This window comes from Suncus etruscus, chromosome 7, assembly GCF_024139225.1.
Source record: "Suncus etruscus isolate mSunEtr1 chromosome 7, mSunEtr1.pri.cur, whole genome shotgun sequence".
In the NCBI taxonomy this organism is placed as follows: domain Eukaryota; kingdom Metazoa; phylum Chordata; class Mammalia; order Eulipotyphla; family Soricidae; genus Suncus; species Suncus etruscus.
Window position 1 is genome coordinate 42342486 of NC_064854.1, and position 22900 is coordinate 42365385.

Sequence of the window (22900 nt, forward strand, 5' to 3'; positions counted from 1 at the left end):
TTCTCCTACTAATCTTTCTGATATTAATTTAAAAACTTAACTAGTCAGAGCCCAGAGGGGTAAGAGGAAAAATTCCACTGTTTTCCAACAATATCTCATCTGGTCTCTAGAATTTCTTCAAAAGACAAAACAAACACATAAACAGACAAGCAAGCAAGCAAATAAAGAAAAGTCAGAAGAAAATTTAAAATTTACTGCTGACAAATCCCCCTTCTCATCCCATCTACCTTAGCAGAGTTTGAGAATGCAAAATGTGCTGCCAAGTTTTTCATATTCTTAAAACATTGGCATTACGGTTTTTAATGCCCTTCAATTTATAATTACTCTAGAATGCAAACACAAGACTTATAGTTCCAGCAGATTAGTATTTACTTACAGAACAGAACTTACAGTAATGACTGCATCAATCTCACATATCTCAATTTGTCTTTCTTCTAAGGGGATATAATAAAAGTCAGATTTGGGGTCTGTGTACAAAAAGTTTCTTGCACCATAGAGGGACTTCAAAATTATTAACTTGGCACTTTGCAGAGTACAACAAGCAGCACAGCCCAATTTTCTTTCAGAGAGTTGGAGAGGAATTTAATTTCCCTATATCTACAAACAATATGTCCTTGGGAGGGAAAGAAAAGAAGATCCTTGGGAATGTAAATAAAAGTCTCCAGGCCTCTTAAGTCCTGAGCAATAGCAGAGCAGGTAGGTAGGGCTTTTGCCAGGTTCAGTTCCTGGCATCCCTTATGGTCCCCTGAGTCTGCCAGGAGCAATTTCTGAGTGCAGGTAGGAGTAACCCCTGATCACAGCTGGGTATAGCACAAACAAACAAACAAACAAACAAACAAAAAGTCTCCAGGTCTCTGAATTTTCTCTAGGCCTGAGTTTATCCCCCTTTGAAATGAAAATGAATATCTCTACCAACTAGCATCTGATTTAATTTTCAAGATTTGTCCTTTAATCCAGATACCAGTTCAATTCCTTCAGAAATCCCTACCTGCAGAAATAGGAAAAACATTTAAATCTGATGTGACTTTGATTAGAGTTGAGATTAAGATCATACAAATGAAGCAGACAGGTAGGCTAACAGGGAAAGGGGTCCCACCATGGCAATGAGTTTTTGGAAAGTAATAAAAATCAACTAGCCCCTAACACTGCCAGGATCCATCTGTGGACACAGGAACTGAATAGATCTTTACCTGTCACCACTGCAGGCCCAGAGAAAGCTGGAGCCCCCTTCAGAGAGAAATACCAGTAGGGAAAAAAAGGCAGAAAAAGACTCTTTAAAGAACACCATCAATTGCTCTTCTCCCTAGCAATCATAATGTATACTTCTGGGCTCCCTCCACCCTAAGAAGTGAAACCCATGTTCTTCTCTATTAACTAAATATCTTAGCTCACCTCTCTCCTTACCTCTCTTTATTTCCTAATAAACTTGTTATAGTTCATCTTCTCCTGAAATTCTTTTCAGTGAGGGAGAGGTAGACCCAAAAGACCTGTGTAAGGTCTTGGAATGGCTTTCCCTTCCTGCAAAGAGCAAGCTTACAGCAACTCATGTCAGTCCTTGATCTCTCCAACAGTTCCCTAGGTGGCAGAGGTGGATAGAAGGAGTAGATTTTCTTCTCACAGCTGCTATTTTTCTCTCTTCTCCATTTCACATAAGTCACCTGAGATCCCAACCAGCATCACAAAGACCATAAAGTGCAAATAGAAAAATAATTATTTATTTAGGGAGTCAACCACCATCACTTATATTTGGAAAAGACTTGAAGGGAGTCCAGGGGAAGCTTTATAATGAGTGCAGAAAGGAAATCCATGTGTCCCTAACTGGAGGCTATTGGCATTATAGACATGCCAATATAGGCAGACTAGGGCTAGATATAAGGTATCAAATATGAGGGAAAATAATATTATAAAAACAATTACAGTCCCCAGATGGAGACACTTGCTATGTCCACCAAGACTTAATACCTAACTGAACCAAAATTGTAAACTTATTCAAGAGTGTATCATTATTGGATCAGTGTGGAAATCTCTTGGTTACTCCTGGTTGCCAGTGGGAAGTATGGGGAGACAGAGCAAGAAAATAGTGACCACAAAATATATAATGTAGTTTTCCTTTTGGTTGGCCTACCTCTACCTCACAAGTTATGTCACCAGTGAGGATTAGTACAAGTTAAAGTCTGCCATGATTGTCTGCAGTGTGGATGCTAAGATCCTGTCAGACCTATGAAGCAGCAATAGAACTCTACTTGAGACCCAATAGATCTGTGCGCATGGAAATATTCCCCTCTCATCTGATTTCTTTACAAGGCATGTCCTCAGCAGCAGTGAGGGTTTCCTTGGAGGAAAATAAAGGGCAGTCCTGATCTCAACCCAGGTTTTCTAAGTTCATTGTCTACTCTTACAAAAGACAACTTCAGGAGAAGCAAACAGTGGAGAAATCTAATCAAAAGGAGAGAGAAGAAAGGAAATGTATAAAGAGAAGATGGACTTCAATAGAGAGTGGAAAGAACTTCATGAATCTATTATATTACCCAAGCTGGTATGTGCAGGCAAGACCAGAGTGGAATGCAAGTACAAAGATGATTTTATAGGGGTTATTGGTTTATTTGTTTGCTTGTTTGGGGGACACATCCAGTGGTACTCAGGTATTACTCCTGACTCTGTGCTCAAGGATCACTCTTTTTTTTTTTAAATTTATTTAAACACCTTAATTACATACATGATTGTGTTTGGGTTTCAGTCATGTAAAGAACACCACCCATCACCAGTGCAACATTCCCATCACCAATGTCCCAATTCTCCCTTAAAAGTGGGGGAATATCAGGTTACCATATGGCGTTCAAATCCAAGTCAGTCGCATGCATCTTACCTGCTGTTTTATCTCCCTAATTCTGGTTTTATAGGGTTTTTGCAAACTGCTCTAGCATGGAGACTTTTTTTTTTATTAATGAGTTAAGGGAAAAGACCTTTCAGAGGTCTTCTTTCATGTTTTATTTTAGATCTTTGTTTTCCTGCTGAAATCTCTCTCCTCCTGAGGGACTTTGGACTTCTTTGTTCTGGTGCTGTCATCATTCAGTTCAATTGGGCCTCAATTCCTGCATCACCTGAGGAAATCCAGCCTGGAGAAATAGTTGGTGGCAGAGAAATTTCTTTTTCTTCATCATCTCTTTGTATTATTACTTTCCAACATTCTTTTTCTAAGTATCTCTTATTGACCAGTCTGCTTCACCACCAATAAGATAATCTTTTTCATTTCCCAAAGAAAAATGAGGTTATCTGCTACAAGATCTTTCCCCATTCTCCAGGTGGCTTATCTGAACCTAAAATAATTCCCTCTTCTCTTATCTTGATCTTTTCTGCTTAAAAATTTTTTTTACATTTGTTGAAGGTAGGAGAAGAGGCTTCCCCAAAGAAGTAAATGACTATGAATTCTGCAATTGTTCTGATTTCTGAGTATGTGGCCTAAAGATGACTTGGATGAAAAAAAGTGAAAGAGGAAGCTCCATTTTCCCCATGACAGTTGCTATAAACAGCTCCAGTTTAACTGTCCCTATCATACATTTTTAACATTTCTGCAAATTCCTGGGCTCTTTATGAGAACTGAAAGTTAACAATTTATGCTTTGAAGCAACAAGATCATAGATTCTATTCCATATTTCTCATTCACAAGGAAATAAGTGATAGTGAGTGAGCAATACCTACACAAATGGTCAAATGGTTAACTAAAAAGGCCCTCTCCTAGCCAGACCCACTCTCTGAAATCCTCACACTGTCTGTAACATTTTTATCATTCTAAAAGTAACGCAAAGAACCATTTTGCCTACAAAATTCCCACAGAATAAGCCATATAGAATTAATTTAATACTAAGTTTCTCCCCAATTAAGAGTGTTTTTTCTTACTTTTCAATAAACTTTTTCACCTTTCCAACTGACTCTGTGTATCTTTGTTATTCTTGAATATATTCATGGATGAACTCAGACTGTCTATCATGGCACCTGCACCAGTAACAACCTTGAGAGAAGAAGAGTGCTACTTCTTCCTGTAGACTCACCCTCATCAACAGGGTAAGTGCCCAGGGGAATTTGGATTGGTAAAGCCTGCCATGAGTTCCCCCCTGAATCCTGACATTCCTCCCCATGAGCAGTCATCAAGTCATCAAGAACCTGATTTCTTATTCATCTTCATTGAAGAAAGCTGGTTCCCACTATCCAATTCTAGGAGGAAACATGATTCAAGCTGGAGTAAGAATTTGCTCTTTGTAGGAAAAGAAAAGTTAGTCTTGACCCTGGCAAGGTTCCCAGGTTTCTCATTTACCTTCCAAGAAAATAATTTTAGAAAGTACATAAATAGGAAAGTAAAATATGAGGAGATAGACTCCATATGGTCAGATAGCGACAGTCCAATCCCGAACCCCAGACCCCAAATGTAGAACTGCTACAGCACCAGGAACCAATCTGGCCCTTAAGAATTCCTAATACCACTCTGGAATTAACTTGAGCCAATTGATACAAAATCTTGATGATGAGGAAACAGCAACAACTTGATCCAAGAATGGTAAGATTAAATCAGAAGGTATGTCATCCTTTGATCTGTGCAAAAACCAAGATCACTAATTACAGAAGACTGAGTTTGACAACTGCGACTGGACAGAATTTTTTTTGAGACCAATAAGAAAGATCCTAGCCTAGGCTTTGGCCTAGGATTTGTACAAAAACCAAGATCTCTAATTACAGAGATATGACTTTGACAATCGCAACTAAGTAGAACTTCTGGAACCATAAGGATTCTATCTGAGGCTTTGTCCTAGGATCTGTGCAAAACCAAGATCACTAATTACAGAAGACTGATTACAACAGATGTAACAGAGCAGACCTTCTAGAACCATAAAGAAATACTCTATCCTAGAGTTCGTCTTATGACCTGTGAAAATACCAAGATCTCTAGCTACAGAGGACAGATTTTGTCATTCACAACTAAGCAAAACCTTTACTGGCACCATTAAAAGACCTTGGGGTTTGATAATGAGAATGTACGGAGCATGTAGTTGTTCCCATGACTGTATGCTTCAAGGATGGAGAAACCCTGTATTTCTTAGGCCAAGGGAATTTGCTTTCTAATTTTCCCAATACTTATTGTGCCTATGCCAAAACAAAAAAAAAAATCCTAAAAAACAAAAGCCTTGACACACCAGCCCTACTTTCTTTTTTCTTTTTCCTTTTTTCTTTTTTTTTCTTGTGGTTGTTGTTTTGTTGTTGATGTTTTGTTGCTGTGTTTTTGTCATTGCTTGCTTTTTGTTTTTGTTTTTCTTCTTTTTCCCTTTCTTCTTTTAAATTGATATTTATAACCTCTAGATGGACTCCTCCCAGCTTTTTTTTTTCTTTTCTTTTTCCCAACAGAACCACAGCATTTGAATCATTCTTTTATCCCTCATAAATTGAGGAGGGGAAATGGATGGTACCAGAATCAATGTTCAGTCATATGAACATTGAGTGAAAATAAAAAATGATCAGACTTAAACACCAAACTCAAAGTCAATGACAACAGAATTGATACCCAATCTACAACAAGTTATGCACAAAGGGGACCTGTTACACTAGCAGTCCAGGAAGCAAAGTGGGGAGGTATGGGATGTATGCTGGGAACAGGGGTGTAAGGAGGACAACACTGGTGGTGGGAATGGCCCTAATTCATTCTCACTATGTATCTTAAATATTACTGTGAAAGATTTGTAATTCACTTTGATCACAATAAAAAATATTTTAAAAATATGAGGCAATAGAAAGCAGGTTTAAGAGGGAATATAAGCTGTTTCAGAGTAGACATATATTATCAAGATTTATAGCTAAGCTGTAGCCCTCCTAAATGGAGAATGCATCCTCCCAAGTTGCGAAGTGGGCAACCCCCCAAAATGACAGATGTCTGCTGCTTGCCTCTGAAAAGTTAGTTTTGTAGATTTTTTTCAAGCAGCCCCCCACTTGGGATTTTCTATCAATAAGAGTCTGTTGCTAAGGTATTGTCAAGGGGAAGAGCTTGGAACTTTTAGCGATCTTCTTTTATGTTCTTATCATAGCTTCTTGTTTCTGCCCAAGTTTCTCCTCCCCTGGGGGATCCAGCTTGTTAAGGCACCAGTTAAAATTTTTTGTTCTTTGTTTCTGCATCTCAGTGAGTTCTTGGCATACATTCTTTGGGTTGGAGACAAGGTGACATTTTTCAACCCACATCTTGGTTTTATTACTTCCTGAAAAAACTCAAATGTTAGCACTCCCAGTCAACTCCCCTGCATCAATTTTGTACAGCCTTTCAAAACATCATACTGCTTCCCAGATGGGCTGCTGCCAAATTAATTAATTGTTTAATAAAGCCAATTAAATCTTTAAAATTAATTCCGTTGGAGCCTTAGTATTTAACAGAGGTCTATATTTGACTTTTTATTTCTAGTGGCCCTAAGTTAAACATGAAGATAAAAATTAGGGAATTTGTTAGTGAGACAGAATAGGGAGACTTCAGAATACTAGTCTTGACTTAACCTTGGAGGCCATTGCTCTATATTTATCACCTTAAAAGAAAGGCTTTGAGAGAATCAATTATTACTTAAATAGTTATGAATGTGGAAACTGTGCATTCTATGGTTATCAGAAAAGGGAATTAAATGGATGACATCCAGAATAAAAAAGCTCAGCCAAAGTGAGACACTATACTGACCCCTTACTGACCCACCTTTCCTCTCATCTCTTAAATTATTTTTTGTAACTAAAGAGTTGTGATTTGCGGAGCCGTGGAGGTGGCGCTAGAGGTAAGGTGTCTGCCTTGCAAGCGCTAGCCAAGGAAGGACTGCGATTCGATCCCCCACGTCCCATATGGTCCCCCCAAGCCAGGGGCAATTTCTGAGCACTTAGCCAGGAGTAACCCCTGAGCATCAAACGGGCATGGCCTGAAAAACAAAACAAAATAAAACAAAACAAAAGAATCAGAAGAGTTGTGATTTGCAAAGATGTTCATAGTTAAGTTTTAAACACACAATATTTTAGTCCCAATCCTACCACCAATGTTACCAGAGTCTATCCATACCACCAACACCCTGGCCTGGTCTGCCATCATAACAGGTGCCTTTTTAAGTTTGGTTGTTAAGGTTTGGGTTTCATTATTTCATTCTTAATTTCATGGTTTGGATATTCTGTCCTTAACACCGCCAATGCACTCAAGTCCCCTTGAGTCCTGTTCCCCATTATTTCACATCCGTTTTACTCCTTTTTCTACTGTATTTCTCTCCATCTCCTCAGTAGACTCTAGGGTCAAGAGTGTTCTGGACAACTTCCATTTAAACCATTGCATTCCTTCATGCAGTTAAAATAAACACCACTTATAAGTTATATAATTTTGTGTTTATCCTTCTTCTGACTCACTTCATTTAGCTTGTCATCTTCCAGTTCCATCTATATTGTAGTGAATTGCATGATTGCATCATTACTTATAGCTTTGTAGTATTCCATTGTATGCATGTATCATATCTTCATGATCCACTCACCTTTTGTTGGACATCTAGGCTGATTCAAACTCTTAGCTATTATACTGAGTTCAGTAATTAATAGTGGTGTGCAAAAATTCTTTTGACTGAATATTTTACTATCCTGGGGAGAGATGCTCAAAAGTGGAATTGCTGGGTCATATGGTAGCTCTCCATACTGTTTTCCATAGGAGTTAAACCAGACAACATTCCTACCAATATTGGATGAGAGTTCTTTTTTCACTATATCTCTAACTAAACAGTTTGTTCTTAGTAATTTTGATATGTGCATCCTCACTGGCATAAGATGATATCTTATTGTCATCTTGATTAGTATGACTCTAATGATAAGTAATGATGATCATTTTTCATGTGCCTGTTGGCCACCTAGTGGTCTTCCTCAGAAAGACATCTGTTCATTTCCTCTCCTTATTTTTTGGTGAAGTTTTTAGATTTGTGGGAGTAACCTTTGCATATCTTAGATATCAACCCTTTATCTGATGCTGAGTGAAAATATCTTCTCCCACTTGGTTAAATGTCTTTTAGTTTTAGCCCAGGTTTTTTCTTTTTTTGCTTTCTCCTCATTTTAAGGCTAAATATTCACCCCAAAGATGGAGATCTGGCTTTCAAATGAAGTGTACAAAAAGCAAACGCATGCTCTGTTCACTGACTACATACCCATCTGTTGAAATTTCCCCATCCTTACATTGTCAGTAACATTCTTTCCCCTTGGTCCTTTTGAAAACTTCCTATAGCATGTGTTCAGAAAACCACTACATAGATGTTTTCCTTTTGTGTTGTCTCCTTTTATTTCCAGCATAAGCCCCCTTCCCCAATAAACGAAAAAAAAAAAAAAAGACTTTTGACCTCATTTGAATTTGTTTCATAAAAGTCAAGAGAGTCTAGATATGAATTAGTTTGAATCAACATTAGGTATGAATCAAGTCCTGACCGTGTGTGTGTGTGTGTGTGTGTGTGTGTGTGTGTGTGTGTGTGTGTGTGTGTGGTGAGGGCAGGGGCATGTCATATCTAGTGGTGTTCAGGGGGAAATTCCTAGCTCTGTATTCAGGAGTCACTCTCAGCAGTGCTTGGGGATCATATGTAGTGCTGGGAACCAAGCAGGAGTTGGCTGCATGCAAGCCAAGTGCTTTAACCCCTACATTATCTCTCTGGCCTTTTGGGGGCATTTGGACTTATTTCCAAGTCTTTTTATAGAGATAGTGGTCTGTCAAGTAAGTCAAACTTGTAGACAATAGGCTAGACCCTGGTCTAATGAATAGTCTCCTGGGCAGACTGCTGAAGACTGGGGTCAGTTATAGGAGATGTGGTCATTGTGCATTTGATACTGAGCTCTTGTGGTTTTGAGAAAATAGAAAAAATAATGCAAAGATTTCTAAGAATAGAGATCTTTGGTCAAATACCAACATCATGCTTCCTAATACATGACTGATGAAAAATCTATAATGAAAATTCCAGACATTGCTTGGATAAGAGTAACTGAAAAGTAAAGTTTTACTTAAGAAAGTAACATAATATTGCTTTTATATAGACAGCACTGAGAGAAATTGATAGGCAGCTTGGTTTTCAGTTAAGAATAGAGGAGAAAGGAAAAAATACTCAGATTCATCTAGACATAGATGTTCCTCAATTTTAGTTCAGTTCCCACTCTCCTCTGCCCTGTATAGTGCTATTTTGAAATATAGGAATTTTATTACTTTGTGGGAAGAGATTCTGAATTTAATATGTCTCATTAGGGTCATGTTTAAAAACATTAAAGGCAGAATTTAAACTCATTTTTGAAAAGTCTCATTTCATTGGCATATAAGAGTAAGTACACATAATATATATAACTATATTATGTTTTTTAAAAAAAAGAAATGTGACAGTGTAGTTTATAGAGGGATCCTAAATAAGTGCTTCAAAAATAATTTTTATTCTAGTATTTTTAGGAGTGAGCCTAGTATTTAAATTATAGTAACATTTCATTTTAAATTATCCTCTATACTAACATCATTGGTAGTATAGTGGTGAGCATAGTTGCTTTCAATTATTCTCTGAACTCTTTCAACATCAGAGATGTATTTGGAGACTCAACTCCATTGGCAACACATACCAGAGCAAGAAGAAATAAATGTGACTATGTCAAAGTAAAATGCTTCTAGAAAAGCAAATGAGCTACCACAAAGGATACTCAAAAGAGGAAAATTACACAGCTCAACAACTTCAGATAACCTGCCCAATCAAAAACAAAGGGGAAAAGAACTGAATTTACACTTTATACACATGACAAAGAATGAGGAGATAATGGAGGAAGTGGAGGAGAAGATGAAGAAGATGATGATGATGATGATGTAAAAGAAGAAGGAGGAGGACAATGACAGGTAGGAAGAGAAGAAGATGCTGCTGCTACTGCTGATGGTAACAGAGAAGGAAGAGGAGGAAGAAAAGAAGAAGGATGAGGAAGAGGAGAAGGAGAAGAATGAGAAGGATAAAGAGAAGATTATTATGATGAATGAGGAGGATAAGAGAATGGGAGGGAAGAGGAGAATATGACTATGATGAAGACTGAAGAATAATGAGAAGGAGAAAGATAATGAAAGGTAGGACCAATAGAAAGAGAAGGAGAAAGGAGGAGAAAAAGATGATGAAGAATAAGGAGAAAGAGAAGGAGGAAAATGTGAGGGAGGAGGAGGAGAATAAAAAGAGGAGGAGGAAGAAGAAAAAGAAGGAAGAGGAGGAGGAGTATCAGGAGAATGAGAAGGAGGAATAGGAGGAGGAGAAGATTATGAAGAAGAAGAAGAAGAAGAAGAAGGAAGAAGAAGAAGAAGAAGAAGAAGAAGAAGAAGAAGAAGAAGAAGAAGAAGAAGAAGAAGAAGAAGAAGAAGAAGAAGAAGAAAATGAGGAGGAAGTGGTGGAAGAGAGATTAACAACAGAGGATCTATAGACATAAAAAAGTAATCAAAATAATTGTATTATTAGAAAATTCAAATAAAAATCACAGCAGTTTATCACCTCACACCTGTGAGAATGGCCTAAATGAAAGGACTAGAAAGAAATTGTTAGAGAAAGGAAGTTGGTGCTCTGTTGGTGGCAACGTTCATTTGTGCAGCTACTATGGAAAATAGTGTAGAAATTTCTTCTCGAATATGGAAATTCTGTAAGATCTACCAAACGCACTCTTAGAATTTGTCTGAAGTATACAAAAATACTAATTTTAAAGGACATTCAAGGCAACACTATAGTCATAGTAAAATTTTCCCATGAGCGCAAACACATGATTAACCTGAATTCCTCTCAGTGGATGAGTGGATAAGACTCTATGTCCTACATACACAATGGAATGCTACTTTGCCATTGAAGAAAATAAACTGTGCCCATTGAAATAAAATAGATGCAATTTGGGCTGATTGTGATAAGCAAAGAGAAACTCATTCTTAGATGTTTTCATTCATATATAAAATGGAAATTACTAAAGTCATTGAACAGACAAGAAATAACAAATCCCTAAATTTAATGACAATTATGAAACTATCGTAGTTACCACAGGGAAAGGGAATAGGGATGGGAGAAATAAGAAGAGAGTTTTTGTGTATGCATGTGTGTGTGTATGTGTGTGTGTGCGTGTGTGTGTGTTGTGTAGTGTTTGTGGGATGGCACTGGGGCTTGGTGGTGGAAGTGGCAGCAATTATGCATACTAAACAGTATGAAGCTAAACCATGAAATTCCATAGTATTATAAATTGATGAAAATTCAATATCTCCGTACTGATAGAATACTCTTTTAGCTACTGAATTATAATAGTACTTTTATCCTTAATAGAAGAAAATTTTATTTCTACTTTGGTGGGGAGAGTGGTCTGTTAAAAATAATTGGCAAAATAAAGTCAGTGTCATAATTAAATGCATTCTTGGAATCATTTCAGATTTTGCAAGTGCTATGCAGTTTTTAAGAAATAAAACTGGCTGTTCCTAGATTTACAGTCCTCACAGTTTGTTGTTGTATACTGCTGGCATTTTTACTGAGTTGGCACACTCTGTGGAGAACATCATTTTATCTTTTAAAAACAATTACAATTAAAATTAGTATTGTTATTACTTTTTCATCCCAGCAGGGAGGCAATAATCCAGACTCCTGTTCATCAAGACGAAAAGCTGGGAGCCCAGCAGTATTGGGCCTCAAGAAGATGCTTCCTGTGCTCGCTTCGGTAGCACATATACTAAAATTGGAACGATACAGAGAAGATTAGCATGGCCCCTGTGCAAGGATGACACACAAATTCGTGAAGCGTTCCATATTAAAAAAAAAAAAAAAAAAAGAAGATGCTTTCTGTGGCCTTCATCTGAGGTTGGTTTAAAAAAACTATGGGTAAGAAAATCTTCATGAAAAATAGTAGAAGCTACCTGAAGAAATAAAGACACATGCAGAAAAGACTAAGTCAGACTGACTGATACTAATGACAGGTAGAGAAACAAAGAATTGCCAACACAAAACTTGTCTCTGGCAAAAAAAGAGGGCTAGTTGATTATGTGTTTCTGGGGCACATTTTTCTTGCATGTGCTAAGAAAAAGGTCCCTTTACAAGGTCATCTCCCCCCTGTACAGTGTAGACCTAAATGCTTTAATTTATCAGTGACGAAAAATCACTTCAGTCTACACAACTCTTCTATTTTTACTTGCTGTGTCTTTTCTTATAAACTCTCTTAACTGATATGATTGTATAGGAGACTCACCAAGGGAATATTTCTCCAGAGTTCACACTTGTAATGTTCTACTCTTCTTCGTGAGGAGAGATATTGGAGAAGAATAATACTTCCCCTTACCTTTCTAGATTAGCTATTAAATTAATATCAGGCAAATTAGTAAAAGAGAAATACAAAATTAATTTGACATGTATGAAAACTAATATTCCCATGGACTAGAAGAAATCCATACATAAGACTTTTTTTTATAAAGGATATGGCCCAAGAATGCTCCCTGCAAGTCATACTGTTAGTGGAAATAAGAAATGGTTTAGCTGCTTTGGAAAGGAGTCCAGAAGTTCTTCAAAAGTTAAATATGGATGTTATATGAGTACTAAAAGCATACATCCACATACATATAATATTTTATATATCAATGTCCATGGTAACATTATCTGTAATAGTACAGAAGGAGAAACAACCCAAATGTCAACAGATAAACATGAAATGCTTTGTAATTCAGGCATATTAACATATTAAACACCATGTATGAACCTAGAAATAATTAAACTAAAAGAAAAGATTCATTTACCAAAGATACATGGTGCTTAGTTTCATTGATAGGAAATGTTCAGAACAGAAAGGTATAGAGTGAAGGTTAGTGGTTGCCTCTGACTAAATGCATAGGAACTGGGCAGTGGCTGACAAAGTGTAGAGGGAGGCTTTTTTGATGTGTGATGAAATGTTCTAATAGTGATTGCGGTGATGGGTGTACAAATGGCTAGCCCCACTCCAAACAACTGAACTCTTTAAATGTGCAAATTGCATCTCAATAAAGATGAGAGGTCAGCATCTCATTAAAACATCTCATTAAATACCACCTCATATGACTGTTGAGAAAACCATCTAGTTAAGAAATAATACATAAAGCTTTCTGGCTTTAAGGAGAACCTATGTCTTGATTCATCATCATAGTCATATGTATTAAGGAGATTAATATTAACATATTTTGTCAGAGGGAGATATTCAGGGAATTCAGTATTACTGAACACAGGCTAGAATAATACTACGGCATGTTTGCCATGTATACAACTGACCCAGGTTCAACATTCAGCATCCCGTATGGTCCCCTGAACATTGCCAGGAATAATTCCTGAATGCAAGTCCAGGAGTAAGGCCTGAATAAGACCAGGTATGGTCCCAAAACAAAACAAAGTGAACAAAATAATATACATTTACTTAAGATTTTATAACCTACATCTATTATTTTTTATTTATGACATCAGAATTCTTTTAGATTTGGGGGAATAAATAATGACTAAATATATGCATACACTTCAGCAGTCATTCTGCCCAGATCGTTACCTTATTAGACTTATTCAGTGAGGACTATACAGGTCTATTATACTGCTCATGGTTTTTATTTTTCAGAAATACTCAGAATAACTTAGAATAATAATATGTAAATCTTGAGTCATATTTGGGAGGGGGGTCACACCTGAAAGTGCTCTGGCATAACTCCTAAAATTACACTCAGAAATCACTCCTGGCAGGTTTAAGGGACCATATGGGATTCAGGGAATTGAACCCAGTATGGCCACATGTAAGACAACTGCCCTACCCAATATGCTATGGCATCAGCCCCTTGAATCAAATTGTTTTTCTTTAATCAGATCTGAGCCACAGAGATAGTACAGGATTAAGGCACTTGCTTTGCATGGAACTAACCATCATTCACTCATTAGCATTAAATGGTCCCCTGAGCACTGAGCACTGCCAGGATGGCACCAAAACTGAACAAACTATTTCTATTATCAAAATAAGGTCCTGCCTTTATGGTCAATTCAAATGGGTGGGTATATATGAGCTGAGTTATAAAATATATCAACTAGTTATAGTATTTTAATAACAAAAGACTTTTAGTTTATAAGAAAAATTGTAAAGATATTAAACTCATAAATTATCCACAGATCTAATTAGGAGAAAATGTTACTGATATAAGATCAAAATGGAATATCACAGTCAGAGCTATAATACAGCAGGTATGGCACTTGCCTTGCATGTGACCAACCCAGATTTGATACTAGGCATCTCTTACGGTGCTCTAAGTCCTGCAGAAGTGATTCCTGAGAGCTGAGCCAGGAATAAGCCCTAAGTACCACTGGGTTTGATCCCCAAACAAAACAAAACAACAAAATTTGATTATCCTAAGGATCAAAGACAGAGAGAATACAGGGGTAAAGGCATATATCTTGTGTCATCAACCCCAGATTGATCCCTTACACTACATAGTATAAATATAGCAAGGGGCAGCCCTACATGCCCTAATGCACCTCAGAATGTACTTGGTAATACCTGGTATACCAGACCCCAGTTACACACACTCTCAGATCTTCCTACTGAACTACCAACCCAATTGACTGAGAATTACCTTGGCTCCCTGAGCACCACTTACAAGTTCCTTTCAAACAAAGGAAAAAATACATTAAAATAAATAAATAAAGTGTATCTTTTACCTGAGTTTTCCTCTGAGTAATATTAAAATTGCTCTACTGAAGAAACAATGTTTGGTAAAATTGTATATGAAACTACCTCAAAGTTTTTTATTTTTCTTTCCAGTGTGTTAAGAAATATTAGATTTATTTAACTAGTTTCACAGCTGAATATTTATTTTATAAAAATGTTGCATATTATACAGTTTTTAATATAGCTCAAACTACTCAATGTAAACAGGGCTCACTGATGCAAAGTGCTGGAAAGGGGGTCAGTTCTACATATACACTTAAAAATGCAAAAATAATGTAGCTGTCTAATTTAAATCATAATTCTATATTCACTTGAGTAGAGGCTTTTTTTGCACTTACAGTATTTCTATTATCAATTAATATTTAGGAAGGTTTGGAAGGTAATTCTGAATCACTTACAAGTTGATTAAACATTCCAAAGGTTCTTGTTCTTGCCCCTTTATTAACTGATTCATTACATCTCACCAGAGCATTATTTTTCATAGAATGTAAAAGTTATGCTACATAAACAAAGTTTTAAAAAAAGGCTAAAAAAACATTTAAATAAGCCTATGATGGTGCTGGAGATACAATACAGTAGGCTAATCATTAGCCTTGCATGCACTGACATGGGTTCAATCTCAGCAATCCATATAATTTCCCAAACCCACCAGAAGTTATCTTTGAGAGTAGAGCCAGGAGTAAGTCTTGAGCATCACTAGCCATAGCCCCTAAACCATAAATAAATAAGCTGGTGAGTATAAAAACAAGGATTTCCTTAAGAACCTTTTATTCCTACTGAACTAAAATCTTTTTTTGGGGGGGGGGGGGGCCCACACCCGGCGGTGCTCAGGGGTTACTTCTGGCTGTCTGCTCAGAAATAGCTCCTGGCAGGCACGGGGGACCATATGGGACACCGGGATTCGAACCAACCACCTTAGGTCCTGGATCGGCTGCTTGCAAGGCAAACACCGCTGTGCTATCTCTCCGGGCCCTAAAATCTTAATGAAATGGTCAAGAATAAGGGGAATTCATTTTTCCTACATAGAGCATTAGAGGCCAGCATGAAACTTATTGAGAGCAAACACATTTTTCATGTTGTTTGGCTACCTGAGCTGGTAGGCTCACCACTATCCTCTTATTTTCTCAAATACAGTTTATGACCTTCTATTCCTCAACTTACTCAGTACATTTGCTTTATTCCTGGCCAAGCCTGACTCCTACAGCAGCCTCTGGAATTCATGATGTGGTTTTCTGGAGGAGTTAGTTCAATGCTGTCATTCTTTTCTCTTTCCCAGGGCCCTGGCAGTCAGAGTTCAGACTTGCTTGAAGACTATTTTCTCCACTTCCTTTCTGTCAGGGCTGGCCCAGACTTGAATTAGCTGTCCTTCCTATCCTAGAACTTCTCATATGCTTACTTCTCAGCAGCGCCAGTCCCCAAATGAATAAAAATGAACAGGCTCTGCTAAGTCCAAATGCAACTGAAGGAAAGAACATTCCTCTCTACTCTCTGGATTTTTGTCCTGATAAGCTAATCAATTAATTTCTAATAGCTAAGTGGGACACAATAAAACAAAGCACATTTAGAGGACCTACACAAGATAAGGAGCGGAATGGCCAAAGGTACACTGGCACAATGGAGGAATGTATCTTGAGCAAAGGAATGGGACAAGGGTCTTGGGACATCCTGGAGCAAGAGGGAACTCAAATGGCAAAGAACAGATGCCCATCCTGTACTTACTTAGGAGGCAGCTGTCATATAGCTGTTATTCAGATGGAAAGGTTTTTTTTCTTGTCAGAACCCTAATTCTGAGTAAGATTTCCTCAGTTTGTATTCTTCTAAATCTAGGTGATGTTAATGTGAAATTGGACTCCTGAATGGGTCCTGAGATATTGTATGTAAAACTAGCCTTTATATCTCCTGATGGTGATGATATTAAAGTCTTTTTTGGGGGGAGGCAACTGAAATAGGTAATTCTAGGTCCAAAACTCTCTCTTGTAGCTTCCCAAAGTCACATTTCCTGTCTTTTTGCTATCTCCTTTTCAGACTATGACTGCTGCTTTATGATTTAATCACTGGGACTCCTTATCCACTGTTCTGCAGCCTTTAGTCTATCTGTCTTTCCTTTATTCTATAATCATGTGCTTATGATTGAAAACTTTGTTTCCTGTCCAGGCACAGGTAAGGAGTCAAAGAAGTTCTCTGACTTGTCCCTTTAAGTATTTATTTTTCTGCCTCTTAGCCATTTCCATTATTCATCTGGTCAACTACCCCTCATGTAGGTGAGATTTAAAATGACCACTAGATCATTTGGCATTGCAGGCAAGTGGAGTAATTAAGTGGACCAAAAGTACCAGGACAGTGAAGAAGAGTTTTAGGTGCTTTGATGATATTACACATAGTGCGTAGTAACCATGTAAATCAAAACCATAAACATTAGCACCAATTTATAAGTGACCTAAACTGTAATAATTAAAGTGATTATTTACTTTGTTCAGGGATCACTTGAGGCAGTGCTCTGGGAACCATATATGGTAAAGGGGACTGAACCTAGATTGGGTGTGTGCAAGGCAAACAAACACTTTACCTTCAGTACTACTCTCTGGCCCTAAATTGTTTGTGGGCTTCCAGAAGTTTGTCACATTCATTCTGACCCTGGAACTGACAGGTCAGCAGCAAGAATATCACATTAAAAAAAATAAAACAAAAACAAAAACAAAAAAACAGACGAATTCACAGGAGAAAGAGCATAGGACAAAGGGGTTGAAAAGCCTCTCTGATCCGAGGAGCCAGCCAGCTCCCCAGGTACCTCCCTCCCATTTTCCTTAGCCAAAGTTAACAGAACAAAGGTAATTCACCTGAGGGACTGGTTGACCTAACTACGGATACTTATCCTAAGGGTCACTTATCAAGCCTGGGTGAATTCTTAAAACTTAAAAATTTGAGAGGAGGGGCTGGAGTGGTGGCACTAGAGGTAAGACATCTGCCTTGCAAATCCTGACCTAGGACGGACCCCAGTTCGATACCCTGGCGTCCCATATGGTCCCTCCCCCCACCCCCCCAAGCCAGGAGTGATTTCTGAGCACATAGCCAGGAGTAACCCTGAGCATCACCGGGTGTGGCCCCAAAATAAAACAAAACAAAACAAAAAAAGTGAGAGGAGGAAAGGAAAACTAGGGAGTGGTGATCTAAGAATCAGGTGTCTACAGTTGATTTTTTTTGATAAGGTGGAAATTAGCACTTTTCCCTTCTTTCAGTAGTTATTGAATAAAATCTATTTTCACCACCGTAATTATTGTCTGCCTGTGCATATCTCTGATACAGCAAATGTTGCTCAATCACTATTTAATAAGTATATTATGGTAAGTAAAGATCAATGCTGAAAATGTCAATTAGTAATATCAGTGTGAGAGTCTGTGCACTATACATATATTCATTTGCTTATGACTGGCACGTGGATAAACTAATGTGTAGGGGTCCTAAAGAGTCATGACCTAGAGAAGTTGCACAAAGAAAAGGTAGCTACTCCAAGAACTGTTTTCACCTTTGTACCTTGTTTACACCAGGCTGAGTATGGAGGGATTGATGAAAACACTGCTGCCTGACATTTAATTGAAAAGGTATTTTATTGCATTAGGAAAATTTGTACTCTTTAAAGTTTGATGAAGAGCTGTAAAAATCTCACTTCTAGTGATTTCATGAAGCAGATACCAAGTGAAAAGAGATTTTTTTTCTGTACCTACTTTTATGAGAACTACAGTTTCATTAGATATTTTTATTATTGGTTAATAGCTGCTATTTAATGTGTTGGAAATAGACTTTAGGGGAATCTCACCTTAACTTTTCAGAGTGAATTGTGGCATTTCCTCCTTTCTTTATGACAATATCAACTTAAGCGAATCTGTCATAATTAGTAGTCAATACTGTATGAGATGTTGATTATCTGCATTTGATTCACTAATTATACAGCCTCTTTTCCTTTCACACCTAAAGGTTGCATTAACATAAAGTATACTCAAGGCTAACACTCTGTCACTAATGTAGCTTGTTCTCATGCTATTTAAATTACAAACTAATAGAAAAACACTAATCCGAGAGATGGTTCAGTGACTTTTGGTGCAGCCTTTAGACACTATCACAAAATCACTTTCATTAAAAAGCTGTGAAATTCTTATTTCTCAGTTACCACATATTTTAGACCTCCACTCCCATTGTCTGTCTTTTTGTCTTTACCTTATATTTTGAAATTCCCTTCCCAAGTAAGGGCATCAAGGAAAAAGTAGACTAAATTTAAGTGCAGTTCTCAACTGAACTGATCATTTGAATCATCAGAGAGATTTTATTTGCATGCACAGACACTCTCGTACATATTCTTTCTCTTTCATACACATGTGTATATCTAGAAGAAAATATTTCTTTTGGTACCATGATTGAAAAAGTTAGCATTGAGGAAACTAAAGCTCAATCTTAAAGGTGCTCTAAAGAGCAGGGTGGATGATGTTGAGATTATTCCATCCAAAAGACAAGAAAGCTGGACTATTTAACACTAGCACAATTCCAGGCTGAGGACTATTCCTTTAGGATGGGCCTCCCCATTATACAGATCTTGCCAAGGCATGTCACTTTGGCATGTGGGTTATTTTAAGCTGAGGCCAACTGAGGGACTGCAGACTCAGGAGATATATTTTCACTATTTGACAGCATCAACATAGATAAGCAGAAAGATGGTCTTGAACTTCATAGTGTACACAAAAACTGTCCATTACTGAGGCTGGATAACTGAGGGATTATGAAGCAAGGTACCCAACATCTGTAACAATAGAGCCTGAATTTCTTCTTTGCAGCTAGATGTACTTTAGACTTAATCTCAATGCACACATCATAATGATATAGTCGTACTTCTATAGACTTGATTTAGTTAGTAGAAAAAGACAGAAAAGACGATGGTAGAGATATTTCCTTTTTGAAAACCATGAAAAGATTATTTTTCTTCTCGTAGGGACTCTTAGATGGCCACTAGTCCCGAACACTCTGTTCCCACATTCTCTTATCTCTGTGCACTTGGACAGGAAGTTATATTTTTTCAGACTCTAATGCCCTCTGGCTTTCTGTAGAAGTATGGCATTGCCAAAAATGGATAGATAGGAGCATCAAGTTGTGAAGTGTTTGCTGCTTGCTTGCTCCCTGCCTTGTCTTCAGCAGTGCACATGTCTGCGATTCTAGCTTCCAGTGGACACTGCTCTTCCCTGCTTTATGTCATTTCCCACTAGGAAGTCACTGCTCCTTGGAGTGTCAAGGGTTCTGGAGTCTGAAATTCTATCTTCTACCTTCTTTTATAGTTTTATTAGTTGGAGTCTAGTATGATCTCATTGAAATAAAATCAAGAGTCACTAAGGGATCTACAGGAGAATTTGTTTTCTTGTTTTGTTCACCACTTAGAGTTTGACTGTTGTAAGTTTAGATTGTTAAAGTTTGGACCTTTTGATTTCATTGTTGTTCCCTTTGGCTTGGATATTTAGTTCTGTCTTTTTATTTATTTTTTTAAATTTATTGACTGGGGCTGGATGGATAGCACAGCGGTAAGGCGTTGTCCTTGCATGCAGCCAACAGAGGATGGATGGTGGTTCGAATCCTGGCATCCCATATGGTTTCCCAAACCTGCTGGTGTGATTTCTGAGTGCTCAAAGCCAGGAGTAATTCCTAGATATAAACCTTTATCTGATGTGTTGAGTGCAAAATTTCTCTCCCATTCAGTTAGCTGTCTTCTAATTTTAGCCTGTGTTTCTTTTGATATACAGAAACTTTTTAGTTCTATGTAGTTCTATTTATTCAGATTTGATGCTGTAGCCCTTACCATTGACATCCTATCATCGAAGACTTCTTTGAGGTTTAAGTCTTGGAGTCTATATTTTCCTCAGTGAATATAATGGATTCAAATTTAATCTCAAGGTCTTTGATCCACTTTAAATTGACTTTTATGTAAAGCATGAGATATGAATCAATCTTTGATTTCTTACACATGGTTATTCATTTGTTCTGAAACCATTTGCTGAAGAGACTATCTTTATTCCATTTTAAATTCTTGGCTCTTTTGTCAAAGATTAGTTGCCCTTATATTTGGGTGTTTGTCACTGGATATTTTATTCTGGCAGATTGGTCTGAAAGTCTGTCTTTGTTCCAAAACCATACTGTTTTGATCACTATGGCTTTGTAGTAGAGCTTCAAAATTAGGTAATGAGATGACTCTCAGTTTCTTGTTTTTCAGTATGGATTTGCCTATCCCTTTACAAATCTGGTAAAGATAAGCTCCAAATAGAAAGGGGTCTCTGCCCCCCACGCCAGGCGGGTCTTCATGGTCGGCCCTGGCAACTCAGGCCCTGGGGCTGTGAAAAATAAAAGGAAGGGGTCTTTGTTTAAGCCAGAGGCTTTCCTAAAATCAAAGGGGCAAATTTTAACATCTCAAAATTTTTACTTCCAGGCCAGACCCTGGGTGTCAAAACTGATGTAAATTAAAGAATTAGCAAATTGCCAGGTGTTCCTATCAAGATTTCTTTCACTTGAGGGAACAGGTGGTTTAAAGATACAGAACATCCTCTTAATAAATATCTTCACTATGAGTTATTACAAAATTATTTTTATGTTTCTGGCAACATAAGGTTGTCCCCCAGATGACTGTTGTCCAGGATAAGTTCCTCCAGACTCCAGTACCTGCTCAGTCCTTCCAGGGACATGAGTAAGAAGCTGTCATGGGGGATAGTCCAGAAGTAAGAAGCTTGCTTTACACATGGCTGACTCAGGTTTGATCCTCAGCACCCCATTTCTGTCAGGAAATTTTAAGTTTTTAAAAGATTTCTTCCTAAGATCCAAAGGTAAAGGTCAGTTCTGTCTTTCAACTTTCTGTAGAGCATTGTGTTGCAGCCCTTTAAACCTGAGGACTAGTACTGAAGTGTCATGTTCTCTAGGAGATCGGTTAAGGTATGATTATAGCCAAGCTCCCAGACAGGAAAGGCAGTTCCCATTCCCCTGTCCAATTAGGTCAGGGGGAACAGTTTCAGTTGTAGTGATCCACAGAAAATAATTCACACAATGAAAAGGTTCAAGAATGGGTTCAGGAAATCCAGTGCTCAAGTAAGGAATTCAAACCACAAAAGCTTTCTGCTCCTAAGATGGAGTGCAGCTCAGTGGAAGAAGACCAAAGAATGACTTCTTCAGACCCTTGCATTTGTTGACAAGAATCAGGTATCACCCTAGGGTGGGAGCAGAATACCAAGTAAGGAATAACCCAATATACTATCACCAGGTCAGATCATAGGGTGGGGTACAATTATTGATTAGGGTAGAATCAGTAACCCAACAGTACCTGTCTATATACCCATCTTAGGACCATCAGTTTATTTTTTTTGCTTGTCTGGGCTGAACTTGGCTGTACTCAGAGCTTACTCCTGGTTCTGTATTTAGGAACCACTATGCAGGAGTTCAGGAAAACATATGGAGTTCTGGGATTTAATTTACCTGCAATATTATTTGTCAGTCTCTCCCATCCCCAAGGACCAGCAGTTTAAACCACTGCTATGGACAATAAGTTTTTAACCTTCCTTTACTTATGCCAGTCAATTGAGGATCACTGCAATAGAGCAACAGAGAGGATTGCTATTTTGATCTTTGGAGATGGGGAAGGTACTCCAAGTACTGCTGAGGCCCAGTAGTTCTGAGGATCAAACTTGAGGCCTCACATATTATGCCAGGTATAATGAATGCTCTACCACTCAAGCCATATCCCTGATCCAGTGTTTTGTTTTAATGATCTTAAACACATTAAAGTGGATTTGATAATTTAAAAATGAAGTTCCTTTACTGTTGTTGTTTGGCTCATAAATAGCCAGGGGGCTGGCAGGAGACTCCTTTCCTTGATGATATGAGATAATTGCTACCAGTTCATATTGAAATTTACTGTAATTTCTAAGTGCTAAACTTAGGCAACCCTTTAAGGTGGCTATACAGGATAGCACTTGTTAGGATAAATAGATAATTCCAAATCTTTTAGGTAAGGTAAAATTGGACTTCCAGTTTCTCTCTGTCTATATTTTCTTATATGTCTCTTTCTATATTTTCATTTCCTTTGATATTCTAGGCCCAAATAACTGCTTTCCCAAAGCAGTGACCCAAGTCACAAGATCACATTTCTTAATTTTCCACAATCTCTGCCCACACAAAC

At 37.8% G+C, this 22900-nt stretch overlaps 1 non-coding gene across 1 annotated transcript; it reads left to right on the forward strand.

Moving 5' to 3' along the window:
• Window positions 1-11694: 11694 nt before the first annotated feature.
• LOC126015109 (U6 spliceosomal RNA) lies at window positions 11695-11801 on the forward strand. Its single transcript, XR_007498004.1, has one exon. It is a non-coding gene; the product is annotated as a U6 spliceosomal RNA (small nuclear RNA).
• The last annotated feature ends 11099 nt before the right edge of the window (window positions 11802-22900 follow it).